The sequence below is a fragment of the Coenobita brevimanus genome, chromosome 102, assembly GCF_032717465.1.
Source record: "Coenobita brevimanus isolate Jiangsu-jjx chromosome 102, ASM3271746v2, whole genome shotgun sequence".
Lineage (NCBI taxonomy): Eukaryota > Metazoa > Arthropoda > Malacostraca > Decapoda > Coenobitidae > Coenobita > Coenobita brevimanus.
Window position 1 is genome coordinate 38,246,708 of NC_137055.1, and position 20,000 is coordinate 38,266,707.

A 20,000-nucleotide genomic window follows, 5' to 3' on the forward strand; every position below is an offset into this window, starting at 1 on the left:
AGCCTTTTTTTCACAGCCAGACGATTTTTCTTGAGACGATTTTTTCAGTCAGACGATTTTATTCCTCAGAAATCTATTGCAGTGAAGGAATTAATTGCCCTGTCCTCAAACCCTTTCACTACGAGTTCTCAAAATAATGTAAATAAATCGACAGGCGGTAGTAATAAGAAAGACGATATCGGACTGAAGGGGTTGATTGGACCTGTATTAAGAATTACGGTGAGGTATATCGGAATTTATGGAGTTTTTAATTAGTGGGACTGAGGTAATAATGATGGTGGTAATGGTGATAACGGTGATGGTGATGGTGATGGTGGTGATTGCTGGTGAATGATTATGGTGATAGTGACGGTGATGGTGGTGGTGATTTTGATTATGGTGATAGCGACGATTACGGTGATGGCGATAGTGTTAGGGTGAATGATGATGATGATATTTTTCAGATTTATCACCATTCACTAACTATAATCGCAGCCACTCTCCCTCCCTTCTCCTCTCATCTCTTTTCTTCTTCCCCTGTTGCTTTTCATCCTTCCGCTCTCATTTTTCCTCATCTCCTTGCTTCCCCATTGCCTGCCCTCCTTCATTGCATCCTTTTCCTCATTACTACTACTTTTGCTTCCCTTTCACACTCCCTCCCTCCCGCCCAATCCCTTTGCCTTTTTTCCCCATCATAATCCACTCTCCCTTCCCCATCGCTTTATAACCCTTCTCCCCTCTCTCTCAGGCTTCATTCATGAGCTTCTTCCTTCCCCATCTCATCCCCAAATTCATAATCTCTTCCCCTTGTTTTTTAACCCCCTCATTCGAATTTATTTTACTCCATAGACGATTTTATTGAACTTAGGAAATCCATGTAATAGGAAAGAGGGTTAAATAAATGAAGAGGATTTATCAAAGGATATATCTAACCTCTCCTGTTCGAAAAATCTCTTATAAATTCCATAACAATCTTCTGGAGATGTAAAAATATTATAAGAACACGTCATTAAATTTAAAAAGCTATCTCGTTTACCTTTATACCAGATTAATTACCTCTAAGCTTACCTTTTCTTTACCTGTGTGCCCATCATGCCTCTTTAAATGTCCCCCTCCATATCTCATCTTTAAACACTGCCTTCCTAATTTGTGTGTGTCTTCCTAACCCGTGTGTATGTACGTGCAGATCTGTGTGTACGTGCAAATCTGTGTGTATACCTACCAAATCTGTGTCTGTTTACCTGCAAATCTGTTTACCCTCCTACCTTACCTGTTACCCAGCCAGCCAGCCTCTCCTCGTCACCTCCTCCCCCTCCACGTTTCCTCCTACCTACCTACTTCCCTCACTACCTACAGCCTACCTCTCCTTCCCCCCAGTCCTAATACCCCCATTCATCTCCCCACCATCTCTTCCTGCCTTTCGCTTTCCCCCCCATGCCCCTGCATAACCCACTCTAATACCCTTTTCTACCTCTTCTTCCTCTCTTTCCCGCCTACCTCTCCTACCCCATACCTTTTTCCTTTTTCTGTCCCCTTCCGTTTCTGCGCCCTTCCCTGTAACCTTCTTTATCAATCCTCCTATCCCCTCTCCCTTTTCCTTCTGTCCCCACCCCTTTCCATCCTACCCCTCCTACCTACCATCCCTTCCCCACCTCTTCCCCGACATAACCCAGTGCTAACACCGCCATCCAACGCGAGAGATCACGGTCCCGCACACACATGTAACTCCCCCTCAAATTATGAAAGGCACCCACCTCCATCTGACCCGAGTTACACAACCACTTAGCATATTTCCTATTCATGCCCAACACCCCCCGTATATTCCCGGCACCCGAGTTTCTGCTCCTTGCCCCTTTACACAATCCCGGAGCCTTAAGTAACAAGCCAGCTGGTGTGGTGACGACTAGGGTGGGTGAGGGATGGTGCTCGTAATTTCAGGAACTCTTGCTTAAACTCCTGATGTATAGTGACGCGTTTCTTGTGGTGGTGTGACCTATGAAACTTTGCCTAAATAGGGGATTGTGGTACCATTCTTGTTTTTGCCACCTCCGTAATATTGTAAAATGTTTTTGTCTGTACTCTTGGCACGTGATGTATTGGCGATCTCACACACACACACACACACACACACACACACACACACACACACACACACACACACACACACACACACACACACACACACACACACACACACACACACACACACACACACACACACACACACACACACACACACACACACACACACACACACACACACACACACACACACACACACACACACACACACACACAAAATTATAATCCAATCTTTAGCTCTTGCCGTATAGCCCTACACCACCATCACCTCCTCCCATCATCCGCCTCTCACATACACACACACAAAAACCACGGACGCCCACACACACCTCAAACCACCCACACATCCGCCCCACACCATTAATACTCACCCTACACAATGCCAGATCCAAGCCGCATTTTCACCTTTCTCTAAATGTTTACCTTTGGAGTCCCACACCCTGCTGAGACCCTGCCGTACCCTGCCTTTCTTCTGCCTCACCACCCCCTCCCTCCTTCCTCCCTCTCCTTATCTCCCCTTCCCTCCCTCTATCCCTCCTTCCTTCCACTCCCCATCCCCCCCCTTCCTCCATCTGTTTCTCCACCAACCTTATACTATCTCCCCTCCCCTTTTCCCCAACTTTCTCCCACTTTCTATCTTCTCACCCCTCTCCTATCTCCCATTTCGTTCCTTCTGCCCCGTTTTCCATACCCCATCTCTTTCCTCGGTCTCTTCGGTCTTCTCATTTCCCTGCTCCTCTTGTCCCCATTTTCCTGCTCCCTTCCTCCCATTTCCTCAATCCAACTCCCATTTTCTCCCAATTTATTCTCCCATTTTTCTCCTCCCATTTATTATTTCTTCTCCCATTTATTCTTTCCATGTTCCTCTCTTCCCATTTCTTTGCTCCTCCTACCGTATCTTCTTCCCTCCTCCCGTTTCTTAACTTTCCTCCTCCCAACCCCTTCCGTCTTCTGACAGCATCCTGCTATATCCCTTTCCCATCCTTTACCCTCCACACACACACACACACACACACACACACACACACACACACACACACACACACACACACACACACACACACACACACACACACACACACACACACACACACACACACACACACACACACACACACACACACACACACACACACACACACACACACACACACACACACACACACACACACACACACACACACACACACACACACACACACACACACACACACACACACACACACACACACACACACACACACACACACACACACACACACACACCACACACACACACACACACACACACACACACACCTTCTTCCTCGTCCCTCTTCTTCCTCCAGCACCATTCCTCGTACCCCTCCACCCTCCTCTCCTCCCCCAGTCTCCATCCCCACCTCCCCCCACCACACGCCTTCTGTCCAAACTGTTTGTCTGGGTGATGGCAAGGTCTGTGTGTGTGCTGGGAGGGGGGGGGGCGTGAAGGATGAGGTGGGGGGAGAGGTGAGATTGAGGGGGGAGCGGAGGAAAGGTGAGAGAGAGGTGAGATTGAGTGGGAGGGGAAGAGAAGGGATGGGAGGGGGAGAGGCAAGATTGAGGGGAGTGGGGAGGAAAGGTGAGAGAGAGAGAGAGAGAGAGAGAGAGAGAGAGAGAGAGAGAGAGAGAGAGGTGAGATTGAGTGGGAGGAGAAGGGAGAGGGGAAAAAAAGGGATAGGAGGATGAACTGGTGACAAGTGGGATAGTAAAACAGGGTGAGAGGAGTGAGAGGGAGGTGAAAACAGAGATGGAATGAGGGAGGGAGATGAGATTGAAGGGGAGAAGGGAGGGGGAACGGTGAGATGAGATAGTAAATGGGGGAGGGAGGGAAGAACGAACCAAAAAAAAAAAAAATGCTGACAGGGAGGGAGAGAGAAGAGGAAAGTGTGAAAAATGAGATAGAAAGGGAGGAAGTGAGAGATGAGATTTGAGGGAGAGCAGGATGAGGGAGGGGGAAAGATAAGAGTAAAGAGCTGACGAATTTAGTTTGGGGACAGTGAAAATGGAACAAAACTTGGGTCCTCTGGCTCAGGAGGTTAAACAAGCGTAATTTGTATGCGAAAATAATAAAAATAAAAGAGAACAAAATAATAAAAATAAAAGGGAACAAAATAGACACCAAAAGAACAGCAGAACGAAATGTTGGACAGCCAAAATAACAGCTAAGCATCATCATCATCATCGTCATCATCGTTGTCGTCGTCCTTCTCATCATCATTATTTTATCCGTACCACCACCGCCTTCCCAACTAAAACGTCCACACACACAAAAAGGTTAATTCGTGCACCTCCCTCCATCCATCTATTCATCCATCCATCCGTCAAGTCTTGTGGGTCAGTCAGAAGTAATTACTCTCTAATTATGTCAGTTAATAGCCATATCTCCCTCATTAATTTAAAGTACCCCTCCCCCCAAAAATGCATTCTGAAGAGTCAATATATAACGGGAAAATTTAATCTTATTTATACCTAACATTTAGAAGTTCGAAATGTAACGATGGAACACGAGAAGAAACAGATAACGCGTAGTAGAATTATATGGACAGTGATCGAATAACGAAACAAAATAACAAATAACTAATAATAACACCCACCACCACCACCACCACCACAAAAACTAACAACAGCAACAGCCAAAACTCAAGCACCTCCACCCACCCATCCATCCATCCATCCGTCCGTCCATGTCATCAGAAACCATCACCACCATCCAGCCATCCATCCGTACCTCCATCCATCCGTACATCCATCCATCCAAATAAAAAACCACTACCACCATCTCGTGCAGCCAGAACCGTCCGTCCAGCCTTCCATCTATCAATGGTTTGGGTCAATCACGAGAAGTAAATTACCCCAATCACGTCATTAGCCTAATAGCCATATCGCCCCCACTTCCATTACCCCGGCTCTTTGTGAAATATTGACAGAGTGGGGACCCAAGTTTCTCCATTAGGGCACAGAATAATCATAATGTGTTGGTGATCGAGTAACATAAAGGTGAGAAGAAGACTGCAGTGTGTTGTGGTGGTAATAATAATAATAATAATAATAATAATAGTGTATACGGATGATATAGTCTACCATTGTATTAAGGTGGTGGTGGTGGTGTGTTGGTAATTACAGTATTTTGTGATTATTTAGTAGGGGTAAGATGGTGACTGTGTTAGACGAAAAAAATAACTTTCTAGATTAAGGAATGAAAGTGTGTGTGTGGGGGGGGGGGTCAATGAAGGCCACATAAAACCCCAGCTCTAAAAATCACAGGCCTAATACAATCAACTGTAGAGAGTAAGAAAGTATAGAGACCATCGGAGTGGAGGAGTTGCCTGGCCATACTGACACACAACCCCCACAATACAATGCCCTTTTCAATCAAATCTTACTAGCACTTTTATCCAGCTCAGTAAAATCATACTAGCTCTTTTATCGAGCTCAGGGGAGACTTTTCTGGCTGAGGGGTGAGTTACAGGTTTCACGAAGCCATGCTAGACGAGGTTCTAAGCATAATAGACCTCAAACAACAGGGGGACTATAATTTACAAGGCGCCATGGTATTGAAAAAGTTACCTATTCACAGTAATCGGACATAAGCACCAGACGAATAACAATGAATACGAAACTACGCGTCAGTAAATCGTGTGACCAAATTGCAAATCCTTGAGAAAAACCTGCCGTGTAAGTCTGTCGGGAAAATATATACATGAAACTTGTCACGTAATTGTCTTTCCAAATTACAAAAGAATGACAGGGGGTTAAAAAGAAAATGTTTGTCCACACTATAATATCAAAATATAAACTTAAATAAAATCGTCTTTCCAAGTTGTAGGAATCTGCCCTAAATAATTAAAAAATTGCATTATGTCCCAGCTGCTTCAGGATGACTAAAGCCCAAAGTGACCACAAAAAGATCTTCCCTTGACATATAAAAAATAAATAATAAAGGGAATGGGTTGATCGGCCTGAAATTACACTGGCCATCAGAAGAAAATATAATGTAATATATAAATTGAATGGATCCAGCTGAAAGATTTTTTTTTTTATTCTCTTTCAGATTTTCTTCAAACAGTTTTCGCCAATACATTTTCTTTTTTGTCACTGGCTTTTCCTCATACGGCCTTTGTTTATAACTCTCGCCCGTCAACCAAGTCTAGTTATTTCCATGCCAAACTTTCGCCTGTAATTTTGACTATCAGGGTCTGGTTATATTTCATGCAAAGTTATCGACTGTACCTTCGACACTAACACACCTTGACTATTTGCCATTTATTTATGTCCAAACTTTTTCTTTGGGCGAGGAAGTTGTAATGGAGAGAGAGAGAGAGAGAGAGAGAGAGAGAGAGAGAGAGAGAGAGAGAGAGAGAGAGAGAGAGAATTGCCCTTACTTATTCACGAAAATATCAAATTCTTTTCTTGGTCTCCCGTTACAGACTCAACAAACCTAATGAGAGAGAGAGAGAGAATTACCTTTACTTATTCACGAAAATGTCAAATCCTTTTCTTGGTCTCCCTCGTTACCAACCCCACGAAGTTAATGTCACCCTTTCGATGGCTTGTTATTTTCGTCCCAGAACCAGGCGTTATTATGTCGTAACGAGGCAATTGACGGTCACTCGTGGTACCAAATGACTCTAACTTTGGTCCCTCACTGTTTTAATATTTCAGTAGTCTGTGGTATGGACCGAGGTGATTTTTTTTACTTTTTTCTTGTTTGAAGGTAGAGATGGGGTGGGTAGGAAGGTGTGGGATAGGGGTTAATGGATAGGTGAACGTGGGTTCTGATTTAGGTGGCGCAGGAGGCTTAGTAACACTCTTCCATATAGACTTATTTTGCATATAGCTTACTTACCTGTCAACTTCTGCGTATCAACTACCTGGCCACTTCTCAGCCTAATTACTTTACTTGTCCCCCTTTTTCCCACCTATTCCTTACTTTCTTTACCTGTTCATTTCCACCTTTACCTATTCCCTTCATCCCCTGCCCATTCCCTTCTTCCCCTGCCAGTTCCCTTCTACCTATTCTTTCCTTCCTTCCTCGTACCTGTTAATTTCATTTCCTGTCCATTCATTTCTTTCCCTAGCTGTTTATTTTTTCCCATACATATTCAGGTATTCCTTTGCCTGTCAGCTTCACCTATCCCCTTCTGCCCATCCCCCTTCTCGGCAACAGATGCTTACTGGATCTACCTCATATGTCAGGGCCACGGAAATTTGATAGCTTTGCCCCCTCCACCCTAAATCCACCAGTTTACGAGAAATGGATTAATTTTCAGAGAGAGAGAGAGAGAGAGAGAGAGAGAGAGAGACGGGGGGCAGATGAGGCAAAGAGAAAGGATATTATTGATAAGAGGGATGGAACTAAGCAACGAGGGGAGAGAGGGAAGGACGAAGGTAAAAGAGCGAAAAAAAAAAATACACATGAGGTGGTACTGTACATAGGGAAAGGAGTGTTAATAAGTGGGATGGAAGTGAGCAGGAGAGGTGGTGAGAGGGAATTAAGTAGGGGGTAGTGAAAGGAAGAAAGAAAGGGAGAGGGGAAGAGAAGGATGAAGAGAAGGGAGAGTGTTGGTAAGAGGGATGATAGTAAAGCAAGAGGGGAGAGAGGGAATGGAGAGGGGTGGTGAGAGGGATGTACTCGTTAGGGAAGAGCTTAGAGAGAGGAAGCGAGAGAGTGACATGAGTAGATAGGAGGAGAGGTTGGGGGGAGTTGTGATGGACAGAGCAGAGGGGAGAGGAACTGGATTTGATAAGTGATTAAGAAGGAAACAGGGTGTTATGGCACAGTGTAATAAGAGACATTACCACACACACACACACACACACACACACACACACACACACACACACACACACACACACACACACACACACACACACACACACACACACACACACACACACACACACACACACACACACACACACACACACACACACACACACACACACACACACACACACACACACACACACACACACACACACACACACACACACACACACACACACACACACACACACACACACACACACACACACACACACACACACACACACACACACACACACACACACACACACACACACACACACACACACACACACACACACACACACACACACACACACACACACACACACACACACACACACACACACACACACACACACACACACACACACACACACACACACACACACACACACACACACACACACACACACACACACACACACACACACACACACACACACACACACACACACACACACACACACACACACACACACACACACACACACACACACACACACACACACACACACACTACTATGGCTCTACATCCTCTACCACAGCACCTCTTGGCTAGCATCACGCTGCAGGGCAACTCTCCTTACAACTCCGCATTCAAGATGGAGTGACGACAGTTTTAGGCCAAGTTAGAATAAAAAGAGTATAGTATAATAATCTAGTGTTACTCCTTCGTTATAACTAAGCATACAAGATGGAGAGAGGACAGATTTAGGCCAAGTTAGAATGGATTGAGTACAGCCAGTTATCAAGAAAGCAAGGAGTGAGGAAAATAATGGAAACGGAGGCAGAGAATTAATAACCAGAGACTAAACAGTGGACGATAAATGCCGAGAAGTAAAGATAAATCATAGCTACTGTACCCGGTTTAATTAAGCACGGGGAAAAAAAAGGCGTCATTATCATTTTTATCGTTTTCCTTCCGTTTTCCAGATAAGTTTATTTCTGCATCACACACACACACACACACACACACACACACACACACACACACACACACACACACACACACACACACACACACACACACACACAGCTGCCTTCATTAGTGCACACTTTCATTAGTGTGCTCATTATTTCACAGTTATTACGCACACTTTCACTTTCACACACACACACACACACACACACACACACACACACACACACACACACACACACACACACACACACAACCAGTATACTTTACACAGTGTTAATTACGGAGGAACTCTGTATTCTTAACTATTAGAATTTTGTACTTGAGTAAAATAATCTGAAGCTGACTGCATATTCTCTCTCTCTCTCTCTCTCTCTCTCTCTCTCTCTCTCTCTCTCTCTCTCTCTCTCTCTCATCAACCTCCATTCCTTCGCCTTTCTCCTTCCTCACCCTATCTCCTTATCATCCAATTATCGCCCATTTCGTTCCTTCTTCCTCATTCTGTGCTCTCACGCTTTCCCTTTCTCCCTCACTCTCTCTTGGCCTTCCTGTCTTTCATCTTTTCTCCCTTTCTCTTCTTACCTCTCCTTTTCTCGTCTCCTTTCTTTCTTGTTTCCTGCTTTTTCCCCTTATATTTTTCTTTCTATCTTCCTTTCTTTGCTTGTTTCTTAGTATTCTTTGCTTTCTTTTTCTTCATCTTTGTTATCGTTCCTTCTGTCCTTAGTTACACCTCTGCTTTCCATCTCCATTTGCGAATTTACTTTATGTCTGTTAGCTTGTCAGTACAGACCTCTCTCTCTCTCTCTCTCTCTCTCTCTCTCTCTCACTCTCGGCCCCAGAACACCGTCTTAGTTTATTAATTAAAAATTCCTATTGATTTCCGCGGCACTGGCACTGACGATGATGAAAAGGACGGCGATAGTGATAGTGATGATGATGATGATGACGGTGATGATGATGATGATGATGATGATGATGATGATGATGATGACGGTGATGATGATGATGATGATGATGATGATGATGATGATAAACTGTGATGGTGACGACGACGACGATTAGTATTACAAAATGATGATAATGATGATGATTTTTGGTTTCTGGATTCTCCTCACCCCATGTACAACTGGGAATTAGGATGACATGAAAATGGGGGTGGTGATGGTGATAATGATGACAAGACGATAATGAGAGAAGGAAGGTGATGTTTAGAGAAGAAAGTGGTGACGATGGTGGTGGTGGTGGTGGTGTTGGTGTATTACGAAGGATGATACTGAGTGTTGCTAACGAAGACGATGATGATACAGGTGATGGTGGTAATTATGTTAATGAGCCATGAAGAAGGCTGTGATTAAGAAGATGATTTGGAGGTGGGAGGGGGAGGGGGAGGGGGGAAAGAGGGTTGTTAGCAGAAGCCGAAGCCACATCCAAAGCGGCGGAAACGGACACTGTGTTAATTAGGCAACAGGAACGTATTCAGTCCCCGCATATGTCGAGTGCTAGTTTTTGTTAGCCCTTGTCCGATTCCCCGTGTGTCTGTGCGTGTGTGTGTGTGTGTGTGTGTGTGCGTGCGTGTGTGTGCGTGTGTGTGCGTGTGCGTGTGTGTGTGTGTTTACATTATTGATTGGGGTGTGGTGTGTTTTGCGTGCGTGCCTTTGTGTGTGTGTGTGTGTGTGCCTTTGTGTGTGTGTGTGTGTGTGTGTGTTTTCTCGTGTTTTAATATATTTTTTCTCCGCTTTTCCATAATTAATTGAGGTGTAGTGTGTGTTTGCGTGTGTTGATTAATATTCGTGTGTAAATCATGATAATATGCGCCGGGTTAATTACAGTTACGTATTTATTGCTAGTAATGCATCAGTCGGCCGTTAGGAGGCGCTGTGGTAGTGCCAGGGGGTGGGGGTTGGGGTGGGGGGAGCTGAGGGGGGGGGTTGAAGGAGGGGGCGTGGGGGGTTTCAGTGGGGAGGCACGGGAGAAGTTTGAAGGGGGTGAAGGAAGGGAGGTTTGAAGAGAGAGGTTGAGGAAGGGGGAACTTGAAGGGGGAGGCAGGGGGTGTTTTGGAGAGGAGAGGGAGGGTGAGCTTGCTGGGGGAGAGTTGTGTGGGGAGAAGTTCTGTGGGTAAAAGGGGGAAGGGTTGGTGGGGGAGGGGGTGTGAAGACGGGTTTTGCTGGTGGGAGAGGAAAGTGGGGAGAGGGTGTGGGGGTCTAAGGGTAAAGGAGGGGAAGGCGTATTTTGTGAGGGTATGCGTGAAGTAAAGGAAAAGGTGAGAGTTTAATTGGGTAGGGATGAAAGACGTCAGATAGTAAGCATAGGGGTAAAACCAGTATGATGAGAGAGAGAGAGAGAGAGAGAGAGAGAGAGAGTAATCACATCAGGGCAAACAGGAAAGGAAGCTCACCTAAAAAGAAAAAGCGAGATAATGTAATGGAACCGATTGATAACACATCCACCTGACGGGAAGTGACGATAATTGCCGGGTTTTTCTTGGCGATAGAGAGAGAGAGAGAGAGTCAGTCGCAGCACGGGAGGAAGTGAGGATGATTGCCACCTTTTGGGTCCTTCCCTCGTCACCGCCGGACCCAGCGACAGACAAACCCAAGACGGAGGGGACAACCTGGCTTCCCTCCGTCCACGCACGGTCGATAAGGTGATGAGAAACCGGTACCGACACGAGAGAGACCTGTTTGATGTCGCAGAAACCACTAGGACTCCACTCGACAGAAGAAACGGCTGGGTTGCGACAGAAACCACTAAGACACTTTGGACAGCCAAAGAAACCACCGCCACGTCAAAAGTAGAAACCATTAGGACTCCACACGACAAAAAAGAAAACTGCTGGGTTGCTACAGAAACCACCAAGACACTTCAGACGGCCAAGGAATTCACTGTCACGTCAAAAGCCACTGACACGATAAAAACCGGACTCAGAATCCACTCTAATACGACAGAAACCTAGACACGTCGTAAACCTCTATGAAACCTGCCCGCCCTTTTCGTGTTTGTCCCTCACCTACGATTCATGTCTGTTTCACGTCTTGTTTTTTTTTTTTTTTCATGGTTATCTTGTGTTGTATATTTGTTACATTTTTGCTTCATTTCTACCTTAGTTTCTTGTTTCAATCCCCCTCTTAAGTTCCGTGTTTCATTTCTCCCCCCACGGGTTATCTGCGGATACACGAAAGAAATAATTGGACGAGCGAGTGAGGGGGGGAGAGTGAGGTGGGATCGGGGAGGGGGAATGACTGGGGTGGGGTGGGGTGTGAGGTGGGTGGAGTGGGGTGGGGGGAGAGTGGAGTAGGGTGAGGTGGGGTGGGGTGGGATGTGAGGTGGGGAGAGCTGGGTGGAGTGGGTTGGGGGAGAGTGGAGTAGGGTCAGATGGGGTGCGATGAGGGGGAGAGACGATGGGCTGGGGGAGATTGATGTGGGGTGGGGAGAGGAGGGAGAGCTGGGTGGGATGGGGTGATGGTGGACCTAATTGGCCAATCTGTAAATCACTAGGCTGCGACTCCGGCTGACCCTGGACATGGCTGGCTGGTGGATTGGTTGATTAGGTGGATGGGTGGATGGTTGATAAGGTGGATTGGTGGCTGAGTGACCGGTTGGATGGTTGGTTGAGTAGTTACGTGATTGGTTGGATGATTGATTGATGGATATATGACTGGGTGACTGGAAGAGTGGATGGTTAATTAGGTGGATGGGTGACTGGTTGTTTGGATGGATGGTTGGTAAAGTGAATGGATGGCTTGGTGACATGTTGGTTGGGTGGATGGTTGGTTGGTTGTTTACGAGGATGGGTGGTTGGTTAAAGGCAGATATTGGTTGAGGAGGTGGTTGGGTAAATGGTTGAATAATTAAATGGATGGATGGTTGGTTGAGTAGCTGAGGTTGGTTAAATTGTGGGTGAGTAACTGATTGTATGGTTTAGGTGGATGGTTGACTGAATGGTTGATAGTGTGGATGGGTGACTGCATGGTTGATGAGATGGATGAGTGGAAGGTTGGTTGAGGAGGTAGTTGGGTGGACTGACGATTGGTTGGATTGATGGGTGGTTGGCTGACTGGGTGGATGAACGATTGGTTGCTTAGTTGGTTGATTGGTTCTCGGCTGAGTCCATCAGATTATCAGTTTAGTGGTGATGCTTCCAACTTGCAGGATGTGGTTGGTGTTAGGTGGAGGGTGTATGTTAGGCTTGTACACACACACACACACACACACACACACACACACGATAGCAAACTCACATTCACATTGTAATTCGCAAAACACTTCCCCCCTCACTCACACACACACACACACACACACACACACACACACACACACACACACACACACACACACACATATGATAGCAAACTCACTTTCACATTGTAATTCGCAAAACACTTCCCCCCTCACACACACACACACACACACACACACACACACACACACACACACACACACCAGATCTAGTCTTGGGCCAGCGGGTGATCAATTATAGAGCAACAAGCACCATTTCAAGTGATAATGACCACTCCACTAATTACCAGGCTCCCCAAACAACCTTCATCAAGTCAGATAAATTGGCTTTTCCCTTAAGACAGACATTTATTTTTATCATTCTGTTTATTAGGAGTTTTATGGATGTATGTTATTGTATTCGTTACTGTATTTTATCTTTTTATTATTGTTTTGGCTGGTATGATTTAGCCTGTTTGTTCTACCTGTTATATTTTAGAATAACTGTTTTATATTACATTACTTTCAGCCTTTTTATTCAGTTTATGTTAATGAGATGATTACATTTAAAGGAAATTTTGACAGTCAGAGCGCTAAGTATATAATCCAGTTAATATACCGTTTACTTTTTATTTTTTCTCAGCTGACATCAGATTTGTTTAGTCAGCAGAGGGAAATCCGAGCAGTCTAAGGGTTTACAAAAATAGCAGCAGTTTTTATGTAGGCAAGAGTTAATTAGGAAGAAAAGCATCGTCTTGAATAGACAGGAATAATAAGTAGCAAAAAGTATTACTAATTTTTTTCTTAACTTTAGTGACACATAAACAGAGAAAACATGAAAGATAAGGAAAAAAGTGAGACTAATTTCTCACATTTTTTCATAAGCACAAAATATGAAAAATGAGGAAAAAAAAAAGCATACTAGTTTTTTTCTCTACTGACAGACACAGACAATAAGAAAAATAATCAGCAATATAATTTTTTTTTCCCCTTTACTGACTGGAACAGAGAAAACATGAAAAATAAGAAAAAGCAGACTTTTTTTTTTTCCTTTACTAACAGGTGCACACACACAAAAATTAAACTGCTTTCATTCCCAGGTAAACAAAAGCACCGGAAAAAAAAACAAAATCCAAACGCCTTTCATTCCCAGATAAACAAAAACACAGAGAACAAGAAAAATCCAAACTGCTTTCATTCTCAGGCAGACATGGAAAACAAACAAAGAAAATCCAACCTGCCATCATTCCCAGATAAAATAAATAAAAACAAAGAAATCCAAACTGCTTTCATTCCCAGACAAACAGAAGGGCAGACAACGACAACAAGTCCTCCAGTTGTGCGTCACCCATGTTTAATTTCCCCGCATTATATTATCAAGGGGATGTTTAATTTATACAATTTGTTCTGGGAGAGGGAGGAAAAAATTGCCAAAAAAAAAAAAAAAAGTCGGTGAGGCAGGAATTAGCAATCGTTAATTACTGGTCCCGTCAGAGCGCCATTTCAGGACGAGGATGTCTTTTATTATTTATTTATTTACTTAATTTTTTGGCCCCTTTTGTTCGTTTTTTTGAGGCTTGATTTTTCGAGCTTTGGGGGAGGGTTAGAGGCAGCCTTAACCCCTTCACTGCGAGGATGTTTGTTATTTTTCATAGCCTTGCAAATGATTTCCTGTAGTTTGGCAGTGAAGGGTTAAGTAGGATTGCATTAAATACCCCCAGTTCGTCGTATATGCAATTCTAAACTATCTCTTTGCATCAAGAAAATAAATAAGAAAAACTGAGCTTCGATCCTTCAACTAACTGATTTTGTACCAGAAAAAAAAAAATGGATTAAAAATGAATAAAATCGACTGACAGCAAAAAAGAATCAGAAAAAAAAAAAATCTTCCTCTCCATCTTCTAATTAACTGATTTTGTACCAGAAAAAAAATGGGATTAAAAATTGAATAAAATCGCACGGCAGCAACAAAAATCAGAAGAAAAATAAACGCGTCCCCTCGATCTTCTAATTAATTGGCGGATAAAGCAAGAAGCGAGGAAAACAGGGTTGTGATTAAGGATGGTCATTTGTTAGCGGGGTTGTTAGCGTCTTGAGAACCTGACACAGACATCCCTCCACCACTTGCACACGACCCGCTTCTTTGTCTCTGTCTCTGCCTCGTTCGCGCACTCTTTCTCTCGCTCTTGCATCACCAGCACCGCCCTTGTTCACCTTTATGCTCACCTGTTTCTGCTACTACTTCTACTACTGCTATCATTCTCTCTCTCTCTCTCTCTCTCTCTCTCTCTCTCTCTCTCTCTCTCTCTCTCTCTCTCTCTCTCTCTCTCTCTCACACACACACACCCACACACACACACACACACACACACACACACCCACACACACACACACACACACACACACACACACACACACACACACACACACACACACACACACACACACACACACACCTCAGCAACCACTCTTCTTGTCCGTATGTCACTTTCTAACCACCATACCCATAAATCCACATAATCAGTATATCCACGACTTTCATGTCAGTCGCTCCACTACCACACACCCAACCACCACCACCACCACACACACACACACACACACACACACACACACACACACACACACACACACACACACACACACACACACACACACACACACACACACACACACACACACACACACACACACACACCGCACTCACTCTACCACCACACACCACCAAGCACCACACCATCTCTCCCAACACATCACCATCACCACCACACATCACACGTACCCCACTACAGGGAGCCCGCCACCACACACAACATAATGCATTCACTCCACTCCCGACCACCACAAACCACATCCTCACCTCCAAACCATACACCACACCCTCACCTCCACACCCTCACCTCCACACCATACACCACACCCTCACCTCCACACCATACACCACACCCTCTCCACACCACACACCCCACTATCTCCACCACACTCAATGTAGGCTCAGTTATCCCACATCGGGCAAGGAAGGGAACCAACTGCGACACGTAAACTGGCGTATTCTAATGAGATGAACTTTTGTGTGTGCCTAGAAAATGATGTTCCCTTGATAAAATGAGCCTCTCTCTCTCTCTCTCTCTCTCTCTCTCTCGTTTGTCATCGTAATTTTCACTTAGTCTTATTCTCATATACAGTATATTTTTCATTTTATCTCATCCAGCATTGCTTTCGAACTCTCCTCTCCCGTTGTCCGTCCGCCTCCCATCTCCCCCTCTCCTCCTCTTCTTCCCCCCATCTCACCTCCTTTCTCCCTCTTCCCTCTTCCCCCCTCCCTCTCACACAAACCATAACAACACCCCACAACACAGCCACACTAGACACTTTATTTTCTTTCAACGTGGGGCGAGTCAGTGGCACTTTTTTCTCCAAGGAAGTCGCTGGCTCCCCGGCACTCGTGGACAAAAGAGCCAGACCCCGGGAAGTGCCCCTCGTAGTGAAAAGCCACCAAGCTCATTAAACGAAGAAAGGTGCGGGGGGAAGAGGGTGGAGGAGTGTGCTCGTGTAGTTAATTAGGACATCTATTCGTTAGGAGTGGATACTTTTCATTCACGTTGTGCCAAAAAGGAAAGTGTCGCTTTTATAATTGGATTTACCTAAGGTGCGCTCCTCCTGCTGGTGGTGTTAGTGAGGAATGGGGAGGAGGTGAGGGGAAGGGGAGTGGAAGTGGGGGTGAAAGGTAAAGGATGGGAAGGAGAGGGGGTGGGGGACGAGGTGAAGGGAAGTGGGAGTAGGAGTGGGGGTGAAAGGTAAGGGATGGGGAGGAGAGGGGGTGGGGAAGCAGCTGAAGGGAAGTGGGAGTAGGAGTGGGGGTGAAAGGTAAGGGATGGGGGGACGTATGGGAATGGATGTTAGAACTGGGGTGAAAGGGGAGAGGGGAGGGAAGGAGAGAGGGGGTATATGTGGGGGGGAGGAATTAAGGATTGTGAGGTTAAAACGTTAGTAGTGAGGGTGAGGAATGAGTTGTTAAGAAGGATGAGGAAAGGAGAGATTGATGAAGGAATGAGATGTGTCGGAGGGAGAATGAGGAGAGGAGGGGAAGATGTTATGAGGTTAGGGTGAGGTTAGAGAGGATAGGAGAAATGAGAGGAAGGGGAGACGTTGTGGAGAGTTGGAAGAAGAAGTAAAAGGTGAAAATGATAATACTTTCGGGTGAGGAGTAAGAAGGAATGGGGAGGGAGGGAAGATGGGAAGAAGGGAGAGGAATGGGGGGAGGAGGACGTCAGGTAGTAGTAAGAGGCGTTTGTGGGGGGTGAAGTGCGCATAGTTAGGAGTGAGAGAAAGGGGGAGGGGGAGGGGGACAGGGAGAGGGATGGGGTGAGAAGAAATGAAAAGAGTGGCGAGAAGAGGAATGAGAGGAAGCGAGGAGGGAGGGAAGGGGGGGGAGGGGTCAGCCGTGAAGCCAGATGGTCGTCAATCCTAACGTCTGGGTACTGAGATTTCGTCCTTAATTCCTCCCCAGCGGCTACTTAACCTCTACTTAGCCGGGGGAGAAAGCAGGTGTAGTGGGGAGGATTGGGGACGATTGTGAGAGCTGATATGGGGAGGATGTAGAAGGAGAGGTGGGGAAGGTGAGGGAAGAGAGGTGAGATGAGGGAGGAGAGTTAGGTTAGGAAGTGCATGGTGGAAGGTAATGGAGGAGAGGTTTAAATGAGGCAGGTATATTGTTGAGACGATTGTGAGAAATGAGATACGGAGTGTGAGGGAGGAGAGGCGGCATAGGTAAGGGAGAAGCGAGAACAGTTGGAGAGAAGGGAAGGTGACGGAGAAGTGGTGAAGATGAGGCAGGTGAAGATGTGTGGTGAGGAGGCAGGTGTAGGAGAGATTGAGAACGATTAGGGTGAGGAGAGGGTTATGGATGGGTGAGAGGTAAGTTTGACAGGGAGAGAGAGGATGATGATGATGATGATGATGATGATGGTGATGAAAGATTGACCCAAGTTTAAAGGAAGTGAGGACTGAGACTGGGAGGAGGTGGTTGAGGGGGGAGAGCTTGGGAGCGAGGGATGAATTGGAAGGGTCAACATTGTGAGTGGGGGAGCTGATGGCTTGATGGGCATACTGTCTCTGTTGAAGGGTGGGGGAGAGGAGGAAGAGGAGACTGATTACGGTGAGAAGGAAAGGAAGGCTGTTGGAGAGAGGAGAAGGGAACGAAGGAGATGAGGCGAGAGGGAGAGAACGAATGAGGAGGAGAGATGGAGAGAGGGTAGGCAGAAAGGAGAGGGACTAGTGAAGGAGAATGGAGATGTGGACGACACAAAGATGATGGAAGATGTGGAGAGGGAGGAGAAGGGGAACGGTGGAGAGGGTGAGAGGGGGGAAAAGAAGGGAAAGAGGATTGAAGGGGGAATGGGGAGGAGAGCTGAGCGGTGGAGAGGAGGAAGGGAAGAGGTGGAGGAAGACTGCTGATGGGAGGAGGATTGGTGGAGGAGGAGGAGAGAGGCAGAGGGGAGTTTGCTGAAATGATGGTATTTGTGGAACAGGTGATGAACAGAGATCAAAGATGAAGAAAAAAGGGCTAAGATAATAACTTTGTATGAGAGAGAGAGAGAGAGAGAGAGAGAGAGAGACCATCACAAGAAACCTCCCAGGGATTACTAGGAGCCGGATTTCCTACTTGCTTACGTCCCGTTCTTCCCCTATCTCTCTCTCTCTCTGTCTCTCTCTCTCGATGAAGCTTTCTCTCATTTTCTCTTCTCCCGTATATCCTTGTCTCTCTCCTCTCTCTCTCTGTATTTCCCCTCCTGCGCCACCCCTCCCTAGTAGAGAGGTCCGGCTCGTGCTAATGGCTTGATTACCGAGGTCAAAGGGGAGAGATGAAAAGGTTGGCTGTTTTTGCCTTGCTCAGATGGGGTTTATGATGGTCAGGTGCTGGATTATTCTCTCTCTCTCTCTCTCTCTCTCTCTCTCTCTCTCTCACACACACACACACACACACACACACACACACACACACACACACACACACACACACACACACACACACACACACACACACACACACACACACACACACACACACACACACACACACACACACACACACACACACACACACACACACACACACACACACACACACACATTTCCATTATATTTCTCTTCTGTGCCTACCATATTCTCAGTTCCTGTACCATGTCCTCCCCTATAACATTTTCCTTTCCTATTTTCATCTTGGGGTCTTATGCTTTTCCTAGTTTCCTTCCCCTTATTTTCCTTCCCTTTATTTTCCCCTCCCATTATTTTCCCCTCCCATTATTTTTCCCTCCCTTATTTTTCCTTTCCATTATTTTTCCTTCCCCTTACTTCCCTTGCCTATTTTTTCTTAATATTTTTCTTTCATGTGCTTTATCCTGATGTTATTCTTGTTTTTCTTTGTCTTCTCCATTTGTCTTGAATTTCCCTTGTTATCTTTGTTAGTGAATTATTTGCATTTTCTTGTTTTCACTTTTTATTACAAGATTATATTGTAAAAGCTCTCAGCGCCTCTCTCTCTCTCTCTCTCTCTCTCTCTCTCTCTCTCTCTCTCTCGTCCCTCCTCTTCCTCTCCATTCTCTTTCTCGTCCTGTCTTCTTTCTTTTTGTTTCTCCCCCGCACCCCATCTCTATCTATCTATCTTTATATCGATCTGTCTGTATATCTTTGTTTATTTTTGTATTTATTTGTCATTGTCTACCTGTCTCCTCCATTTCCCTTTTCCCCCTCTCATCAGAGTCTCTTTCTCTCCCCATTTCTTCCTCCCTTTCCCCTTCCCCCCATCCCGTTCCATCCCTCTCCCATCCATCCTACCTCCCTCTTCATCTCACCCCCCCTCTCTTTCCCATCCCCCTCCATCCCATCCCCCTCCATCTCATCCCCCTCTTCATCCCTCCATCCCATCGTCTCCTTCCATCTCTTCCTCCCTCCCTCTCTTCCTCCCTCCCTCTC

General features: G+C 45.7%; 1 protein-coding gene across 1 annotated transcript in view; it reads left to right on the forward strand.

The window, feature by feature from the left end:
- LOC145415306 (LIM domain only protein 3-like) overlaps nt 1-20,000 on the forward strand; it is a 416,801-nt gene that overhangs the window by 300,314 nt on the left and 96,487 nt on the right. The gene's annotated exons all lie outside the window — the stretch shown is intronic.